Genomic DNA, 21,946 nt, shown 5'->3' on the forward strand with positions numbered 1-21,946 from the left:
TTACCTTTTAAGTTTGAATGGAGAACTTCACACCACCACACGCTGGAACTTTGTTTTGTATCTTGGAAAGGAGCTGAGACGGGGAGAACGGAGTCATTATCTCAGGCAAAGTTCCCACCTTCTAATTGGAACTATGGTCCGTTACCCAGAAGAACGTAGCCATTCTTCTGGAAGAACAGCGACTACTTCTTTAGTTTAGTTACAAGTGTGAGGGACAGAAGTAGGCATTTTCGCCACGATGGTGGACTATTTACTTAGACATTCTGACTGAATTCTTAGTTCCTTAGTTGAGGCAAGTAAACCCCTCTTAGGGTTAGGGAGAGATGGGGTTCCTCTTTAATCAAATAAAGGTTTATGCCAAGAAGCATGCCACCTGTTTGTCAGTTTCCTCCTTCTGCAGCCTTACACTACTAACCCAGTTGCTGTCCAGCAGTTCACTTTGAGCAACATTATGGTAAGCTGCCATAAGGCCCATTGGTTGTTTTGCTTCTCATGAAACAAGATATAGGCAGTATTTTCTACACTTTCCAGATTGAATCATTGGATTATGTCCTTAGTGGGTGCAAGTAAGTGCATCTCCTGGGTGATCAACACAAAATAGGAGTGCATGTGAATAAATTAATATATTGGAATATAAACATTGGGTGCACTGGTCAACAATGGGTTGTAAAATTACATTATCTAGTGGGAAATCATAATTTGCAATTAATTGACATATTATGGTGTAAAGAGTGGTGTAAAGTATTTATTCACCCCTGATGGATATTTCAATCCATCGAGGGGTATATTTCATGGTTATTAAGATTAAAAGATTACATTCAAGTACCATGATGCTTTTTGGACGCACCGCCCTAAGTTTGTTTTTTGGTATTACAAGATGTTTTTTACAGTGAATACACTTAAAAGGCCCTGAAGAAGACTAGACCAATCAAAACACGTTGCTTCTGGATGATGCCATGGCAGCGCTATATTTTAGGCCTTTTTCTTCACTAGTTTACATCAACTTCTAGAGGATTTCACCAATAGAGGGCAACAACATAGAACATTTGCCCCACAGTCTTACCCCAGAGGAAATGGTTTGTTCATGAAATGTAAAGTTTCAAACACCTGTCCTTTTTGTGATGTATGAATTAACAGTAGTGTAGCTTTATAGCGTGTGAGTAGCGATGAATTGTACATAATCAGAATGTATTTGTAATGAGTTATTATATTTTGTATTATTCATTATAATGTTTGTATGTCTTATTTATTGTATATTAATTGGAAATCAATTCATTGATTAATGAAGGTCATATAAGAGATCTATTGTTCTTGAAATACTAATGTTATCCTCAGGTTTTCAATTAGTTTTGTGATTACTTTCATACTTCTTCATTAATGTTTAGAATGTAACCCATGTGGTTTTATTTTCGTTTTTTTCTTTGTGTTAAATGTCCCTCTTCCACATGAGTTATTGGGCAACCCAAAAATATTTTGCACTGGCCTCTTGTGGAGCAGATGAATTGGGTTTGCGGGAGAGTGTCATGAGCCCTATCATTGGCCGCATTCTCAGGGAAGTGGGAGGTGCATTTTGTGGACTCCCCCCCCCCCTGACAGATTCCAGGTAGTGTGTGTCTTTTTTAGGATGGCTTTTCTGGTCAACAGAGTTCCCTCCATGTCTTGAGATGGGGCTTTGATAAAGCGATAATTCTCGCACATGTTTGACTCTAACGACAACACTGTTTTACAGGGCAGTGCTAGCATATATTGAGCTCAAACAGCATAATACATGAGTTTTAAAAGTGATATGCTATCATATATATTGGGCAAAGGCAGCATAAAATGTTCCAGTTGCAATACTGGCATACATTACTAAGAGCAAGCATGAAGAAATTGCTTATAGGCAATCCTTGCATATGGTGGAAACAGCCAGCATGAACATGTGTTTTATGTGGCAATGCTGAGATAGATTGCTGAGACCAGGTCTCCTGTTTTTCTGTAAACGCAGCCAACATGACAATGCATTGCCAGCATACTGCTGTTGACCTGGCATCTATTTGTGGACTTGATGTGTTCTACAGAAACACATGGCTTTTTTACCCAATATTCTGTACAATGTCCTGTAAAATGCATCATTTAAAAAAATGTCTTTGGGGGCTAACCGTCACAAACCCTCCTAAGTTTTTAAGGCTCACTGGGGGCAGCTTTGGAAAACTATTTGCATCCTGCCACTTCAGAAATTCACCAGCCACTATCTAGGACAACCTAAAAACAGAAGCAGAAATTGCACTTTCTTCTCAACATGCAATAGTACAGTTGCGGCAAATGGGGGTATCTGGCCCACAATTGCCTCTATTAAAACCCAGAGTGAGTCCCTTTATGAAGAAATATCCACAGGATGTCATGTCTAGTTTTAAGGAACATGGATCATGCCGTGACAATGACGTGATGAAGAAGATACTGATGTCTTAAGACAAGGAAGGTCACTCACATAATTCTGATTTCTATTCAAGGTGGACCTTAAAAATGCAAACTGTGTAAGACTCTGTAAGAAAACAGAACTTCCCCTCATTTTAGTTAAATGTTGGCCAGATTTGTATTTATTGAGGACAAGATGTTTCGAACAGAAACAATTAAAGTAAAGAGCATAGCACAGTAGATGGAGCACTCCTGCAAGCAAGGGACTTACAATACTTACAAAAAAGGTTTGGGTCTGGGACCGCACTACCTCCAACTCTCTCTTCTTAAATATCTCCCTTCTCGAGCTCTCTGCTCATCCACCTCCAACTCTCTGAGTGTCAGTTGCCTTTCCAAGCAGAGATTTGGGGGCAGATCTCTATCTTGAGCTGGGGCCTCCCTCTGAACAGCCTCACTGCCTCTCTGAAACTTGAGCAGAACCACTTCTGGTTCCGGATGCAACTCAAGGCCTTCCTCTTCGCTTCCGCTTTCTCTCTTCCTCTCCCCTGCTGATGTCCCGACTGTGACTGCTCCACGCACTGGTCAACTGGCCACCCCCTGAACTTGGGCCTCGACCCCTGCATGTCCAGTTGCACCTTGCACTGCCTCTTGGCTCCCTCAGCACTTGTGGTCTGTATCTGCAACCCTACAGTCCCTTCTCTCTGCACTTATGAGTGACCCGTTGGCTACACTTTCTGATTTACCTGCACCCAACCCCCTCGGCACTTCTCCCCTTCCACTTCCCTGCACTTGCATGATCTGAATGACACAAGGCCTAGTAAGATCATTGTTTTGTCCTCCCTCTGTTTCCCCCTTCTTGTCTTGTTGCGCCTAGAAACACTTGTGTACAGGCGTGTTATAAATGTCATATCATATCAATAGAAGTTACAAGCATTTAGCAATTCGGACATGACTAGGTAGAACAAGTCATACTACTGGTGATCAAACTGGAAGAATTCACAAATAGAATGTAAACCTGGATATTGGGGGATGGCTATTTACAGATGATTAGTGATATAGTAGGATATGTAAGGCTACAGAAGAAAGAAGACAACATTGGCAACACAAATGACTTGAGGATAGCATTCCTCCGAAGAAGACTCATTTATGGGATAATGTAGCTGAATAAAAATCCCAGACATCTCAAAGAAACCAGTGCCCATGCATGGGGCTTAGGGTTAATCAATCAAGTATGCTTTATTCGGTCATAAAATCCACCAGAGCACATATGATACATTATACATTTACCAACAAGTAAAAATAAAATACACATTCAATTACATTCTAATGTTTCTTAAAAGGGAAATATTCAAAATAGAGATGAAAAATTAATAAAGCCAGTTAAATAGCAAAAGAGACAGCTTTGTCAATTTCGTTAAAACATATGTTCTCCTTGACCACGCCCTGTGCAAATATTTCACCACGAAATGGACCACATATGACTCGTCGTTTGTTTTACAAAAAAGGAGAGCATCTGCTACCCTTCTGATACCATTTAATCTAAACACCGTTAGTAGGTATCTAGATCTTAGTATTTTACACCGAGGGCACAGCTGCATAAAATGGGTGATTGACTTGTTTGGAGCCCCACAAATCAGACAATCCTGAGTATTGTTCAGGCACCAGTTCACGGTATAAGCAACTGTTTTCAAGGTACCAGCTCTCAGATTAAAGTAAAGTGACCGTGCTATGAGGGGTGTAAGCAACTCATGGTGGCAACAGTAAAGAAAGGCACAAGTGATCATAGATCAAGGGTGTTTATTAAACTGTATAATGGGTGAGAGAAACACCTAATCTAAACCTAAATCTAAGATGCAAGCAAGCTACGACCATCAAATAATAATAATAAGGCAGTCCTAATGGTGTCTTGTCAAATAAAAAGGGCCTATACTAAAAGAAACTATTTCCAATCCTTACAACTACATTACAAAGTAGTGTGGGATAATGTTCACAAGAAAAGAAAGAAGTGTTCACCAAATGATGTCAGGATGGTAGGGCTGGGGTCTCCCTTCCCTACGGTTTTAGCACGGGATAAAGCAGGACCTTTGAGAACAGCACACTCCTGGACCGTTGCCAGCACGAGTTTATAGTTCCCTTTCAACTATGCCAGGACCTTCTGGGCCAAGTCTCTTTCTTGCAAAGTTTCTTGCCTTAGAAGGCCGGCTGAATGATAAACAATAAACAAAACAAAAGTTCCTTTGATAATCGTTCACATTGGGCAATTGCTCTCCGCCCCTTGGATCCCCCTGAGCTTGGCTCTGATCCTTCTTGTAAAGTTAGCCTCCCTCAATCCGGTTCACTATGGCCATTCACAAAAAATCATAGCATTCAAACAATCTCAATGTCCTTTTGAACAACTATACATTGTGGCCGTCCTTCAGTCGGGTTCACTCTTGTCGTCACAATGTTCATGGGTATATCCCTGTTTACCCTCAATTCGTAGGCCTCTCTCTCTTGGGTTCACATTTGCCAGTTTCACAGTTCAATCAGTTTTCTACAATGTGTCAAAGACTTTTGAGTGTACGAGGGGTTTTGCTCGATCCCCGTAGGACCACTTTGACATTCCACATGACCTCTCCTAAGGCCTCTTGGCTCTCGTAGTTTCAACAAACAATACAACCCACAAAGGCTTCAGTCAGAGTCCTTCAAATGAGCGTCCCCCGGTGCCTGACCACTCTGCTTCTGAACCTTCTACTAGGGTTTCTTTAAACTTCAGTTACACAAGTTCTTTGTTCATCAAGGTTGCCGCCTGTAACCTTCGGCCCAGCACAGTTCGGTTTTACTATCTGTCTTCTTTGACTCACCGGCTGTGCTGAACTGTTGGAGTTTCTTGTCTCGGGTGTCAAGGACGGCACCAAGACGGCAAGCGCTTCCTCCCGCTTTGGCTATCAGTGGGTGGAGCCCAGTGTGCCATTGACACCTGTCACATCACATGCCAGCTGGACTTCACGGTCTTATGATTTCCCTTTCGGAGGCTTCGCAGGTCTGAATTTAAAAGGGCAAGGGCAGTTACCCCTTCATCGTCCCTCCAGGTCTGGCTGCCTTTCTCCTCCGTTTGAACTGCCGGTCCTGTGAAGCTGTTTCCTCATGCGTTAAGCCTTGCTCAAAGTGTGCTCTTGTGCTCCGCCTTTTATCCCTGTGGGGAAAGGAAAGGGCCGTCAGGTGTGCGTAGTTATGCTCAATTGCCTGACTCTTGTGTTGGGACATGTCAGGTAAATGGCTCTGGTGTTAGAACGTTGTCTTTCACTGTGTAGGAAAGTGTTTGTGTTGGAAAAAATGGGGTTAGGGGTAGAGCTTCTAAGTATCCCAAGGGTAGAATGGGGAAAAGGGGCTAGAAGGAAGGGGGTACTGCGTCTAGCCCATCGGTGTTCCACTTCCACTCCCTGAAGACCCCCCATCCAGGTGATCCGCCCCCACTGGTCCACCCCAGGAACTGGATCCAATAGCGATGTCCTTGTCCTGGCCAACTGGATGACAGATCTAAAGGATCTAGTGGGTGAGAGACCTTCGGGTTTCTCACAGGAGTCAGAAATGTGAGGCGGACAACTTTTAGATGATTTCTCAAAATATGCCATTTTATGAAATCATAATTTTCAATACACGCTTCATTATCCCTACCATCATCAGGATTTCCCTGCTTAAAAGGAACTAAAGGAAACACTATAACAGAGGATGTCTGGCCCTCACAATTGTACATAAAATACACAAGAAAGTATATGCCAATTATAACAATAACAAATGCATATGTAAGATTCACCGTTTATATCTATGTCACGATAACTTCACAACATTTCTACTTTCATCTGGTTTACTTTCAGACCAGGCCTACTTCTACAAGGATTCACCATGCGGGTCTATTCAAAAGACCAATAGTTTTCCACAATCAACAGTGATTTTGGAGTTCTAAAGCTACTGACAATTAAAGGTTTATCACACCTTCAGTAGTTTGCAATTCTGTGACTTTCAACAACTTTTCAGAAAAGACAAGATTCACAATAGTGCTTATCAACACCTTCATGTAAGTAAGGCACTCTTCTTCTGAACATTCACCTTCCGGAAGGGCAGCCTCTTTGCCACTTTTGTCTTTCTGCAGCATCAGCAACCAAAATGCCTTTAAGGATGTAATTCTACCTCTCCTCTTTTTGGCTTTGGCAATGTGAGATTGTATACCTGCTTCAATCTTTATGGAGCAATCACCATTAACAAGCTTCACCCCTTTAAAACATTGTATTCACCCCTTCTCTTCCAATTGGTCTCATAAGCTTAGTGGTATGCTTTGCTGTTAGTCTCTTTTGACGCTGAATAAAACTTGTACAACTCTCAGGCTTTAGACAATGCTTATACACTTCTTGGCTGCTCGAAATGCTTGTACCACTCTTATCTGTGGGCAATGCTTGTACCACTCTTTGCTGTGGGTACTGCTTGTTCCCTGGAGCTCACAGTTGCTAAAGTTTAGTCACTTAGCTTTAGTGTTACAATGTTTTCTACTGCTTTATAAATGACTCTTCAGTCACCCTGCAATTCAGAATCACTTTTAGGCACACGCGATTAGTACTTCATTTGTTTTCTTCAATCTAATATTCAATTAGGGCCATTCGGGTAGTTTCACTCATACGCAAGTGCTACTTTTTTAAAAGTCGTTGGGCCTCATTACACGGAAGGCGGTAACCATGGCGCTATTAGTGCCATTGTTGCCGCCAGTATTTTACCGAGTCTGCCATGGTGAATGATGGAATAACCGCCCCATTCCAAGGTGTGCGGGGGAGGTAATTCCCCATTCACCATGGCACTTCCCCATTCCCATTAGGGGCTCAATGGGAATGGGGAAGGTGGTAATTACGGTACCGCAAATTGCGGTACCGTAATTACCTCCAAGGTCCCTTTGCGGGTCCCGTCCTTAATGGCTGGTAAAACCAGCCGTTAAGGTAGGGACCCGCGAAGGGACCTCGTAGTAAGGCGGTAAGGGATTACCGGTACCCTTACCAGTACCGGTAATCCCTTACCGCCATCCGTGTAATGAGGCCCATTGTCTGACAATCAACAGTTGGGTTAACAGTGCTTTCAATCATACACAAGTGATTCTTTTTTGCTACTGTTGCCACAGATTGTTCGTGCAAGGCATTAGAATGCTTGGTAACACTTGTCAGCTTCTGTCTTCAATCGGGTTCCACAACTGTGGCTCCTTTCGAATGTACATGCTTTCCTGGTGAAGTTGCCTTTGTTTTCTGTCAGCTGAGAACAGAGCTTGACTTGATCCTGAGACCCCTGGTTGTACACCAGACCCCAGCTGCGGTCTTATGCACGTTTCCTGCTGTGCAGTCTCTGCGACTCGGTTCACATGGGGTACATCAATCTTCCGTCACACTTCCCGCTGTGCAACCTCTGCACTTCAGATTTAGGTGGAAATGGACCGTCTCAGGCCAGACAGTTGAAATCTGCTTTACTTTGGTCGGTCCGAGCGCCCTCTCTTACCACCGCCCTCTATGTGGACCGTCAACAACATGCTTTACTTCTACTGCTACTGTGGCTCCAACTCCGCCTCCATCTAATGGCCTGCACCCGAGGGGGCCTTTTATGCCTTGCTGCCTTCCTCAGGTGTGGGCCATTAGCACTAACATGCTGACCACTCCTGCAACATTGCTCTTGGGCCCTCTTCCTTGTCCCAGTATTTATGGAATTATAGGGCTTGAAGTCCCCAACAACAGAATTGGGTTTCTAGTCAGTTCTTTGCTTTTAAACTCATAGATTAATTTCTTCTAAGCATGTTTAAGGAATACTTACAATCATTTATCTTTAACAGATTTCCTTTCTCTTTACCTCTGGGAGATAGGATGTGTTTTCACTTTATAAGTCTCACACAGGCTTTCCTTACATAAGATGTTTAAAGATTTTATCTCAACTTTACCCACATTAGGACGTTCAATTTGTGGTTTAGACAACTCATAATGATAATAAGCCATTACATTCCTTGGTACTTGTAAAAGATCCTCCGCTTTCAAAGACAAATACAGTGTCTAATCCCACAGGATCTCCTCACCACCCTGCGCCTGGTCTCCTCTTAGGTGATCCTCCCGCAGTGCATACCTCAAAGATCAGGAAGCGTCTGCCTTTCTCAGGTCAGCTGGAAGGAGACCTTAGGCAGGGTTTTAATGAGGGATCCATAGGATTCATCACAGCACATATGAAGATTGGATAAAATCAAGAAAAAATTCAAAAACAAACTCCTCCTTGCGGCTAAGATGCTGTCGTTCACAGGAGAGCTTAAGGCAGGATGCCACCACAGATTTCCTGCACTCCTGTACACTTACTTTCTCGACCAACTCTGAACATTCCTTCACCATATCATATGGGCATTCCCACAGATTGGGGAAGTTCAATTTACACAGTAAAAATCTGATATGTTTCATCCACGATGTAGAGCTGCTACCTTCCAAGGATATAAAGCCTGCCAGCATTACTCTATATTCTAATAAGGCTGGGAATGACCAAAGGTGTGTCCAAAACAGTAGTGGCCTAAGGGAGATAAAGTCTTCAATAGGCCACAGGTCACATTCTAGATGCAGAATGATGTTAGGTGCACCCTTTGGCTGCATCAATATTGATTTTAATAAGTTATTTTCTGAAACACCCAAGACGATTGAGTTTGCATAGTGCCAGATTTCAGCCTGTATAGGTGCAGAGCTGGAGATAGTCCACCCCCACCGTGAGACGTTGCAAACATTCTTATGTCGCCTCTGTACTTTTCAAGGTTAATGGTATACAGACAGCACTCCAAGGAAGGCCAGAATATCTGAATTAAAATTGTACCCCCCTATTAAACATGCAGAGGATGTTGAAGACTTGAGTGGTGGTCTGTAATGAATTAGCACAGACTTGCTTGTTTGAACACAACAGCAGGGACCGCAATGGACAGCTGCCCTTTGTGAATAGCTATGGACCCCGGGAAGGCGTAGGGATAAGATTCAAGGGGTGAGGGTGTTGGGATGACTTGTGATGTTATGAAATTGAAGGGGTTTGGGAATTACACAAGCCCCAATGTGTCATTCATGTATGAATAAGCCAGAGTGTTTATGATTTCATTGTTTGGTCTCAGCAGACATTGCTTAGAGAACACCCCACCTATTGGCTTTGGTAAGACTTGTCCCAGTCCTGGGAGCTCCAGAACTTGTGCATGTGCTGTAGAACTGCTGAGACAGTGGTTTGGGAGCCCATCATCTGAGGAGGTGCATACCGGATATCGTTAGATCAGAGCGACTGATCCGGAAGAGAACAATCACGTGGGAAGGAGGATCCATTGAGCACTGAAGAAGGACTGCTAAGAAGAACAATTGAAATCATTGTGATAACAGGAGGGGGGTGGAAAGGTTAATTGGACATGATGTTAAATGGATGGGGCAAGACCATGAGGGGAGATAAGGGGAACAGCGAGTTGGAAGCGGGTTGGTTTAGATTGGGTGGTGGGCTAACTGGGTGCTGTCTGTTTACTCGGTTTGCAAACATGATTTGTAATAAACATCCTGCGTTGTTCATTCCCGATTAGACTTCTGAGTCTCTTGATGCAGGCCTCCGGCTCCCAAGGACCTCCGTCCAGACACCCCCCACGAGCGCTCAAACCGATAAGGTAGGAGGCCTGCTTTCAAATCTCCAAGGTGTGATTTTTCCAGAGGAGCATATCTGGGCAGCACAGGTGACAGAGGGTTCCAACTGGGGCCAGAAAATGGAAAACGCAGGATGGGACATTTTTGAAGGGTATGCGGGAATGGGATAGACATTCTGGGCACGATATATTGTATTGTTGGTTGTTTTTGGTTTTGTTATTGTTGTGGTTCTGGTGATTTTTCCTTTTTTCTATTCAGAGATTAATTTGAAAAATATCAAGATTAGGGACTCGGCTGGTGTGGAAATATGGATATATATTGGGGTATTAGGTTGGGGAGGAGAACGAAGGAAGGAGTGCTCATGGTAGAGTTACTCCTGTTGGGACCAGGAGCTTCAGGGTTGCAAGAATCTAGCGTGTCCGGATCAATAGGGTCACAAGCATCCAGGGGGGCACTACCTTCATACCATCCCTCGATCACGAGCAGAGGTACGATATATGGAAGGGATTCACACACCTTTCAGGCGCCCCTCAGACAGGTACCATCAGTGGGAGAGCAGGTGGGTCAGCAGGAAGATGGGGAACAACAGGGTGTGGCCACGGCACATGTACCATGGACCCTGGGGGACCTTCGAACACTGGCGAAGGAGAACCCCAACGGTTTGTAGAAGGATTGCAGACAGTGATACAGTATTATAATCTGTCATGGGCGGATATGAATCAGTTAATGACACTGGTGATATATCACAACGGATGGGTAACCCCTATACCATGGAACTGGGGAACAACAAAATTACAAAAAAAGATCCCGAAGGGAAAAAGGGAGTTCACATGGAGGAGTACTGTATTAATTTGAGTACTCATTTATGGAAATAGAGGCAAGGAAGAAAAGGAGAGCCCAGTCATAAATATTCACATTATCATTTTTAATTAGTAATTTATTACCATTATAAAATTGCATAATATATAAACATCAAATCAACAATAAAATCGATGAATTGATTATAAAATACTTGTCAAATCTAATGCCTCAAGCCATTCAATAGCAGTTTAGTTGCCACAATTCGTAACCTCATGCCACTGGAGTTGAGACAGCGATTGGTGGAACAGGCGGCTTGGACAGCCGATGACACACGCACAGCCAACACCCTGGTTGTCATGAGGAGAGATGCCTGGCAGCTATGGTCTAGATGGAGGATCCCCCATTAACGTTCCACCACGTTACATTGCTACAGTCTAGTCTTTCTGTCCTGCTTCCTACTTCTGTCTCCTATCCCTGCCCCCCTGTGAATTGCAACTCTAGTAGTTTATTCGCTCTTTGCCTGTCCGCCTCGCGTACTAGCAACTCCTTGCTTGTGTAACCTCCTTGCCTTTTCCCCTTCGCTGGTCTCGGCCTGGCTTTCTTCCTGTTTCCCTTTTTTGCCCTGCGTGTTTCCGTCTTTCCATTCTTTGCTGCTGCCTTTCCGGTTGCCGGTCACAAGTCCCGCCTCACGTTCCATCTCTGCCGGCTCTCTCTGTCCCTTATCTTCCCTTTCTGTTTCTTACCTTCCGCTTTCACTCTTTTCAGTGGAGCCGCAGTTCTTTTGCCTCCCATCCCCCCTCGAAACCTGCTGCAGTTCCTCCTTCACTCTTTGTTTTCAGTCCTTTTTCTGGTGTTGATGTTGCACGCGTATCAGCTGGCTGCGGTAGCTTTCATTCTGCACTGCTCCTTGGCCGTGCGCTGTTCCTGGTGGTTTTGTTATCTTACGGTTTACCGCTGGGCCTTTTCTTTTGCCGCTTTCACAGTTTTTTCAGTTTCCTTTCTTATCCTATAGTTGTGCACCTACATGCCCTCCTCTTCGTAGGGCACTCTCGCCGGCCTATTCTCTACTCCTCTGTCTCCATCATCAGCCAGAGTATTGGTATCCTGCAAGTCTACACAGAACTTGTTCTGACAATTCGGCACCATCCTCTTTTTCTTCCTTCTGTGGACGACCTTGGCCTGTTTAATTCCCGCCTTCTTTGGAAGTCATCACTCTGTGAATTATCAACCTCCCAGAATACAATATTCCTCTTGTCGACTTACCCACTTCCCAGAATACCAACATCACTCTGTGGAATCACCAACTCCCCGGAATACCGACAAGGATTTTTTTTTGCCTTCAGCTTTTTCCCTTACTGGGCTGCGCAGGGAGGACGCCATTCTTGTTGGTACTGTTTCTCAGTCCAACGCCTGTGGCAAGTTCCTGGAACAAACCCTATCTCTTCAAAATGAAGGTCACTCCTGAAGAGACCACCGCAGAACTTTCAGAATCTGAAGTTTCCGCCAGCGGCAGCAACACCGAAGCTCAGGTTAGACCATCCACTGTTGACACTGGTGCAAGCTAGGGAAAGAGAAGTTACGGCAATTGTACAGGTGTGCCCTCGAAAGACTGATTGGTAAAAAATAGCCAATTGTAAACCGAATAGGGGCGAATCTCCCGCTGATTATTTAGACCGACTGAAAGGGGTATTCACAAAGAATTCTGGTATACTAAACCGAAAGAAACAGCTCGGGAAGATATAGCAAATTAATTCATGCCAGGCCTTCTTCTGAAGGTGCAAGCGCAGCTTGAGAATGTGTGCATAGGTTGGCAGAAAAAGCCACTAGAAGAAGACATTTGAGAACAGGTTTATGTCATTACAGATGCAGAATCTGCAAGGACAGGTGCAGGGACAGTTACAGGGGGCAACACATAATCAGGAAAATCAGTCCCAAAGGGGGTGGACAAAGAAGGGACGGAAGAGGGGAGGGCAGGAGGGCCCATCAGGTTATCAAACACCCTAGGAAGGATTTGAGGGACAACCACAAAACAAACAGAGTGGACACCAGGGGTGTCACAGCAAACATGGCGAGCACAGGGACAACAGGGATGTTGAAGTAATCAATAGGCTCTTGGAGCCATGGGACCACATTCTTTGGTTTGTAATTACTGTACTTAGCATGTCCACACTTAGAATTGTGAATATTAGCATGTCCACACTTAGATAGAATTGTGAACATTAGCCTGCGTCGGATCTAGATGGAATTGTGAATATTAGCATGTCCACACTTTGGGCCGCATCACGACTTTGGCGGTAACCCTTAAAATCGGCGGTAACGCTATTAGCGCCGATCTTAAGGGTCCGTCGGATCACGAGTCCAAATACCGCCGGCGCCATTACAGCCGGCGCAAGTACAGCCAGCTGTACAAGCGCCGGCCATAACAGCGCCAGGAACCATTCGCGCTAAAACATCAGCAATCACGAGTCTGGCGTTGGCGCTATTAGCGCCATAAAAGCGGCGGACAATCCACCGAAAATACCTCCAGCAAAAAGCTGGAGGTAACAGAACACAGGCCACAGCAATAAGCACCCAGGTGGAACCACTGCAAATCAGAGGCCTACAAAGGACCCACCCATGCACAACACACCCTCCCCAACACCATTACACCAGCAGGAGCAGGGAGGAGACAGCAATAAGGACCCAGGTGGAACCACTGCAAATCAGAGGCCTACAAAGGATCCACCCATCCACAACACACCTTCCCCAACACCATTACACTAGCAGGAGCAGGGAGGAAACAGCAATAAGGACCCAGGTGGAACCACTGCAAATCAGAGGCCTACAAAGGACCCACCCATGCACAACACACCCTCCCCAACACTATTACACCAGCAGGAGCAGGGAGGAGACAGCAATAAGGACCCAGGTGGCACCACTGCAAATCAGAGGCCTACAAAGGGCCCACCCATGCACAACACACCCTCCCCAACACCATGCTGCCATTTGGAGCTGGGAGCCTTGATGTTGACTTCTAGCTGCTGCGTCTGGAGCTACAGAGGCCAGCCAACCAGGCCAGGGCCCTGGGAGTGCAGGGGTCAGTGGGGATGAGGAAAAGGAGTTGGAGAGCAGCACCAACAAGGCGGCCAGCCATCCCCAGGGTCAGGTGAACACCCTGGGCCCTGACTGATGGTCAGTTGGTGACAGATTATCGGCTGGACAGGGCGTCCATCAGCCAGTAGCTGGACACAATCCAGGGTGGCATTGGCAGCTGCATAGCCACCAGCACAGCAGTACCTCCCCTAGTGAAGCTTGTGTCTGTGCTTCAATTTCTTGGGACTGGCAGCTACCAACATACCGTTGCCATGATGCATGGAATGTGCCAGTCCACATTCAGTGCCATGCTGGGACAGGTGCTTGATGCACTGTTGAATCATGTGAACAAACACATTGCATTGCCAGCCACACAGGCACAGCTGCACCAGCTGAAGTGTCAATACTATGCCATAGCCCAAGTCACAAAAATGTAATAGCAGCCCTGGACTGCACACATGTGGCACTCGTACCACCCCAGGCACATGAGGCTGCCTACAGAAACCAGAAACAGTACCATTCCCTCAACGTGCAGATGAAATGTGGTCCCGACCACACCTTCATCCACTTCTCTGCCCGCTACCCAGGATCCACCCACGACTCCATGGTCCTGCGCAACAGTACCCTGCCGGCGTACATGAAAAGGCATTGAGGGCAAAACACATGGCTACTGGGGGAGTACAAATGTATACCATAAAGCATGTCAAGCCACAACAGATGGTGCCTGTCACAGAATGCATCATTCCCAATAGGCACCAGCATTACTGCAGCATTCACATTCAAGCACCTTGCACGATAAACCTCGGACATGTGCAACACAGCAGAACACACCCATGCAGGATGTAAGACATGTGGCGACACAGTGACACATAGAAGCCCTGCCACAATAAAGCCTCCTGTGTGCGTAGCACCATGGCTCCCAACACTGACACAGTACAGAATTCCCACACTGCCCACCCGACAATAATTAATTTTCAAACCAAAAGCTGGCACAACCACAAACGCACACCACATAAGTAGGCCGAGTAATGACAATGTTCATCCCACGAACACTGTCCCCAAAATGGCTAGGGAAATGCATGGAGAACAGTACAGAGCAGTGACAACCAGCAAATGCAACTGTAGCCAAATGGATTTGCAATGACACGTGAGGCAGCCACTTCTGTCATGCAGAAGTAGATGGAAGTGCCCCCTTATCCTGCGACAACTGAATGAGTACTGTTACATACAGATACATAGGCGTACCAAGTGGAGAGTACCCCATTGATTCAATCGTGCACGTAGGACAGCACACTCCACTAGATGGAAATGTGAATATTGGCATGTCCACACTTGTCCTGCAGCTCAGGATGGTCAACAGGATCCAGATCTCCAATAAGTTCTTGGCCTTCTACTAGCTCTTCTTCAGAGTCTAGTTCAACCATACAGGGTTGTACCTCCCTCTCAGCCTCAGCTGGAGGTGGAGGTACAGTTGTAACTTTGGACAACCTTGGGGAAGTCCTTGTTGGAAGCAGTGGAGTGCTTGCTGCTGGCTTTTTCTTAGAAGTCTTGGGTTGCCCCTTTGCTTCTGTTGATTTAGAGACTGCAGTAGTTGCTCCAATGGAGAAGGAGTGATATCTTTCTTCATCATCTCCAGAGAAGAACCTCTCATGGTTTTCTCTCTTGCAGGTGTGGTTAGCTCCTGTAACCTTTTACTAGGAGGTCTGGGGGTGTGTGACACTACTCCAAGAGTTTTCAGGTAATTTCCCAACAGAACCCTTCCTGGTACCTCACATTGTACACTGACAGGTATATTCACAGCCATATCATTGCACTGGATGAGAACTGGTAATTGGGGAAGCATCTGCACAGGCCCTCCAGCTAACTTGGTGAGGTGTTTGGGTGCCTTAGCAACATTCTCTGCCTTGAAAAATGATTCATCCACCACAGTTATGCTGGCCCCAGTGTTCCTAATGGCAGGAGTCTCCTGACCATTCACCTGGACACTGTCCTTATAATACTCTTTAGTATTATCTGTGATAGAATTATACACATCTAAATTCTGTTGTTCCCACAACCCCAGAGACACTAAAGAAACACTGGCTGAGACTCCAACGGGATCATCAGCCAGTAGTAGAAAGTTTCCACTGGCCATCTGTACTTCCTCCTCTGGAGCAAAGGCTAAGGAGACAGTGTGGACCCCTGAAGGTTTACCCTTACATCTGGGATCACCTTTCACATGGTCAGTTGAGCTACAAACATAGCATTTCCCAAATGCTTTTTGGAATGGTGGCTTGTTCTGACCTCCTTCTGGTTTGGCACCAGAAGGTACACTAGCCTGATTCAGTTTCCCTTGTGGCGTACCCTTATTGTTTTGTTTGGGGCCCTCTTTGGGATTGGAATTATTAGAATTCTCTTTGGAGTCCTTTTTTGGGCTGTTTCCCCTCATCCTTTTTCTGAGTTGCCCCATAGTCCTTGTGAGTAGCCCTGTTGGCAGCCGACAAGTCAGCAGCCTTAGCTGGTTTTCTGGAATCTAATTCCTTTGAATCAGCCAAGTGCTGGCTGAGCTCAGGAGAACAGGCATCATAAATTGACTCCAACATCACAAGATTCTTCATTCCCTCATAAGTGTTCACCCTGTAACCCTTAATCCATCCCTCTAAGTTCTTCAAACGTTCACTCACCCAGGTAGCCCAAGGGGTACATCATGCTTTTTGAGGGTCCTAAACCTCTTAAGGTACTGGGAAGGGGTCTTCCCAAATCTAGCTATTAAAGCTAGCTTCACACATTCATAATCCTTCTTAACTACCTCCCCCAATTCCATTACCACATCAGATGCAACAGGGGGGAGCCTAGAGAACAACCAGGGAAGTAACTCATTCCCTGAGATGTCCTGGAGCCCATGATTATACTCAAACATAGCCAACCAATCCAACACATCCAACTTAGGCTCGTAAATACCCACAATCTCTTTGGGCATCCGTGGTCTTTTGGGACTGGTACGCCTAGAGGATCCGGAGAGAGAAGCATTTTCAACAGACAATTTCTTCATCTCTAGCTCATGCTTGAGCTCCATTTCTCTGAGCCTTAGTTCTTGATTCAGTTCTTGGTGCCTTTGTTCTGCTTGAGCATTAAGTCTCTTAAACTCCAATTCAAGTTTCATTTTCTCTAGTTCAAGACAGTGAGGACTAAGTGTGGGACCTGGTAAAGGTCCAGTAGGTAGAGCTGGTAGAGAAGACAGAGGCCCAGAGGGGACAGTCACAACAGCCTCACCCTCCTCTTCTGACTCCGCCTCAAGATTTTCAATACTTTGATCAATATCAATATCATCACTGTTATCTACATTCTCTGGGAGAGTGGATTCCTCTGAACCATCACCCAGACTTTGGTTTGCTAACAATCTTTCTATTAGCTCTATTTCCTTGCCTTTAGTTAGGAGATTCTTATGCATACAGAGAACTCTTAAACAATCAGCAGTTTTTGTAGCAAGGGACTCTTGACTATAACTTTCCATAGTTGACAGGTTAGAAAATAAACTTTTTTAGTGCTAAGATTTGTGGTTAGTTGCACTAAGGTATCTAAAGGCACACTAAAATGTATACTCAATACAAATCCCACCACTGTACACCAGTGTTAGGCAGAAACCTGTGCAGTTCCCTTAGGGACCACTGCAAAAAGTTTAAGTCCACAGGAGTTGGCAGTAAACCCAATTGGTAGCAGTCTGCACCACCCAGATTTACCTGGTAGCTGTGGCTGAGCAGTCAGACTTCTCTCAAGAAGAGTTAGGCAGTATATAGAGTATACACAATAGGGCTAAAAATGCAGTAGCACAAGCTAACACTGACCAGAGCTTTGGTATAAAAGTATATAATTATTTATTTAAAACACACTTGTAAAAATACACTGGCACTAATATGTCAAGCAAGTTCAAACACAGTCACTATAAATATATACATCTCCCTAGTTAATTATTTGACAAGTCTAGGTTAAGGCACCACTTATTTAGCAAAACAGAGGTGAGCGCGAAACCGTAGATGGCACTCCAATAATTTGTTTAAAAAGGGAGAGAAAAGGCAGAAATAGGAAAAACACACAGTACCAACACTTTTAAGAAACCACAGCAAGTCAAGAAAGGCAGGGTCTACGGTAGACCAAAAAGTTCATAGGCCAGGCCCACTCGTGGAGAGAGTAAGGCGGAATGTGCCCAAGATCACACAGTGGAAATGCACTCAAAGTCTTTGCAGAAAAGTCAAAAGAGGTTGGATCAAGTTAGAAAGGTAATGTTGGAAGGGAGACCAGGCGGGACACAGTACCTGAAATGGTGAGAAAGCTCCAGCAGTTGCAGTTGTTCCTGGCAGCGGGTGCACGTTAGAGCTTCGTCCAGGGGAAGAGATGATCTCAACGTGGAGGAAAGCTGGAGGTCGTTGCACTGCCAGGGAAGAAACCAGCCACAGAGTTTCCCGCTTGAAAGGTACTACCCTTTTATTCGCGGTAGTGGTGAAGCGTGGCTATCCAGCCGCCGGGGTGCTTGGCACAGGCGATTCGACCATGAGACGATCCAGGAAGGCGAAAAAGGCGAACTGGTTGGTCCCACCTGCTCAAGGGGAAGAAGACTCTCCTGGAAGAAGATCTTCTCTGTTGTCGGGGAAGTGGTGAGTTCGTACAGCAGAGTTGTAGATGGCTCAGCTTCTCCCCTCTTCGGATTCTTTAGGTCCTGTGGCGACTTCTGAAGTTCCAGTCCCCAAAGCCCTGCTTTTATGCAGCAAAACCCCCATTCATCAGCTTAGCTGTCACTCAAACATGCTAAGGGGTGAGCCGGGCGGCACACCACTGGGCCAATCACACAAGAGTGCGATTTGAGTTGCCAAGGCAACTCAGTCCAGGATGCCTAATCCCCTTCCCACACATCTTGTTGACCCCAGACATAGTGGCACCATTTGGAGAGCTTCTGTGGAGAAGCCTGCCAAAAAGTGGAACAAAGGGCTCGACTTGGGTTAGAGTTTCAGAGGCGAACACAAATGCCATTTTAAAACCGAGTCCTGGCAAAAAGACCCAACCGGGGAATAAATATTAAATAAATAACCCAGCGGTACCTTTAACATTGCACGAAAAAGTGGTGCGTTTAAAATGAAAGGGAAAATCCCATAGGAAATATTCAGGTGGAATATTTTGCGTGGTATCCACTGCCACCAGCCAGAAACTCGACAAGGGGGGACTGGACAGTGGCCCCTTGGAAAACAGACCATGGGGCAATCGAATTACCCCTACCAGTACTTCCACAATATGATGGTTTGTATTGGTTCTGTTCACAATTTAAGACTAGTAAAGCCAATGGAGTCTATGTTTGGGGGTCACTAAGACACCCCTGTGTTATTGCACTGAGGGTGCTGTGTAACACACTTACCAAAAACACATGAAGCCCTATGGAGTAAAAGACCCCATAGCCCATAAAACACATTACATTGTCAAAGGACATTCTCAAATCATGCCTAAGAGTGGGAGAAAAAGATTCTCACTCTTAGCAGGAGAAAAAAATAAACCCCAAAAAATCCAGCAAAGCTGCTGGGCAACTCACTAGGTTTGGGAAATTAGCCTTAACAGGGAATTCTCCCTAACAGAAGGCATGCGTAAGCCCATAGCAGGAGAAAGCAACTCTGCGAAGCTGCACAAACAAGCTGGTAATGCCATAAAAGATACATGGGTTACCGTAATGGTTGGAAGAGATAAAGGAGAATGAAGGTGGCGGTTGGGGAAGCTAGAACACCCCCATCTCCCTCGTATCAGTACTTGGAAATAGCCAAGAAAGAGACACATGAGAAACAGTGCCTGGCAGATTAGTGAACCGGGCCTGATTGCAACAGACTATAAGCCTGAGAGAAGGGTCTGGGACCCACATAAATTTGGGGAAGCCCCACAAGAGCATCACACAAGGGTCTGCAACCCATACTATGTCGGGGAAGCCCAACAAAAGCAGGACAAAAGGATCTGGGGCCCATACGGGGGGAAGCCCCACAATAGCAGCACACAAGGGTCTGGTAGCCATACGAAGTCGGGGAAGCCCCACAAGGGCAGCAAAAAAGGGTCAATGACACATATCAGTTTGGAGAAGCACACAACCAAGGAGCTGATGCCCACAGCAGGTCAGGGAGATCCCGAGACCCACACCAGAGAGAGAGAAGTGTGTTAGGTGACAATAAGGGGTTGAAGACCCACTGCTAAAAGAAGGGACTTTTTCTTGTAATCTGAGATCGACAGTCAAGTCTGGCAGGATAGTGAACCAGGCTTGGTGTTCCATTTGTGAAAAAGAGTAAGAACAGGTGAAGGACATACCCCCTGATACTTGGGAGCTGTATTTGTGTGAAATAAGAAAGACTGTGAAAGAAAAGGGGAACAAAGACATTCCCCATTCATCCTTTTTTGGTACACATTTGGAGGAGTATCCAACTTCCAGACCGTTTACGTTAAATAGGAGCAGTGGTGGACTGGCCTATAGGGAACTCTGTAGATTTCCTGATGGGTCTCTGCACCCTGGGCCTCTTTTGTGTGGAATTTCCAAATGTTCTCATTGGAAAAGCATTGGGGTTGCTGGAAATGGGCAATATGGGGCCACTTTGAACATTATTTCCAGGGTCACTTTTGATCTCCAGTAATTATTTCCAGGGCCTCTTTTAGTTCCCAGTACACCCGTGATATAGGAGAACTCTTTTTGTTCCCTCATCAGAAACTGAACATTGAACTGACATCCAGAACGAGAGCACCCTCCTTCTGGATCAAGGAGACACACAGTTTTTCCTTAGTTAATCTAGAGTGTAAGGGACGGAAATAGGTTTGGACACGGGATGGTGGACATTTTTACTTCATTGGACATCCTGGCAGATTCCTTCGTTTTTTTGTTGAGGTACGGCAACCTATCTTAGAAATAGGCCAAGATAGGTTTTCTTTTTCTTGACTTTGATATATAAATACAGGTCTTTGCCACCAAACATGCCACCACTGTGTCAGGCTTGTACTTCTGCACCCTTATAGGCCCAAGATGCAAAGTCCCCAACTTTTGTCCCATTTACATCTTTCCACTTTCAGTATGTAACCAGAAACCTTGTTGCCCAACTGTTTCGATTCTATTCCTTACTATTCTTGGGAACCTCTGACCGTGATGTCCTCTTTCCAGCCATCGCTCACCTTGGTTAATCTGGGACAAAGTGGTCTATAACATTATTGCTGCCCTATATTGTGGGAGCAGCATCATGAAAGTGAGTTGGTGTCAGTGCTGGTATACATTGTGGGCACAGGCATCAGGGGTATATGTACAATGCTGCCCTACACTGTTGGCGACCTGGCATCTACTGGACGTTTGTATCTATTCCTCTAGAGATCTAGTTGTACACTGTATGGATTTTACCCACTCTTTCTCAAACATGTGGCTGTAAAAGTCACCATTTAAAACCATTGCTTGAAAAATGATAACATGGAGTGAACCTGCTCTATACCATCCTGCATGGTGTTTTGGTCCCCCCTAAACTTGCTTGCTTGTGATAAATTAGAGAGATTTGTATGCTCCGCCGCTGAACTTTCTCACCACCGCCACAACCTGAAAACATTTAGAATGCCAGCACTCCCCTCATGAGCTCCCTCCACCTCCAATATGTGTCAAAAGCTCTGTTTAAAGGAGCGACACATTTAATTTAATTGAAAGGGAAAGGGATTTATTTATTTATTTATTTGCAATGAGCCGTAAACCTGCAGGCATCGGGGCGCAATAGAGAGACACGTATAGACATGAAGACAATACACTGTCGACAAGACTCATAGGGTACCAGTACAAAGAATGAGCAGTATGTCAACCTAACAGGACAACTCAATTACATTCTGAGTTTTATTAAATAGTAGAGTGTTTAGTTTTTTTTTTCTGAATGTGTGAAGGTTGGATTCCAGTCTAAGGCTCGGGGGTAGTTTATTCCAGCTTGCAGCTGCACGGTTTGGGAAGGCTCTTCCCAGACCGTTTGCTTTCATGTGTGTTGTTATTGCTATATGACCCTGGGCTTCTGATCTTAGAGCTCGAG

This window comes from Ambystoma mexicanum, chromosome 11 (genome assembly GCF_040938575.1).
Source record: "Ambystoma mexicanum isolate Mex_15411 chromosome 11, UKY_AmexF1_1, whole genome shotgun sequence".
Taxonomy (NCBI): Eukaryota; Metazoa; Chordata; class Amphibia; order Caudata; family Ambystomatidae; genus Ambystoma; species Ambystoma mexicanum.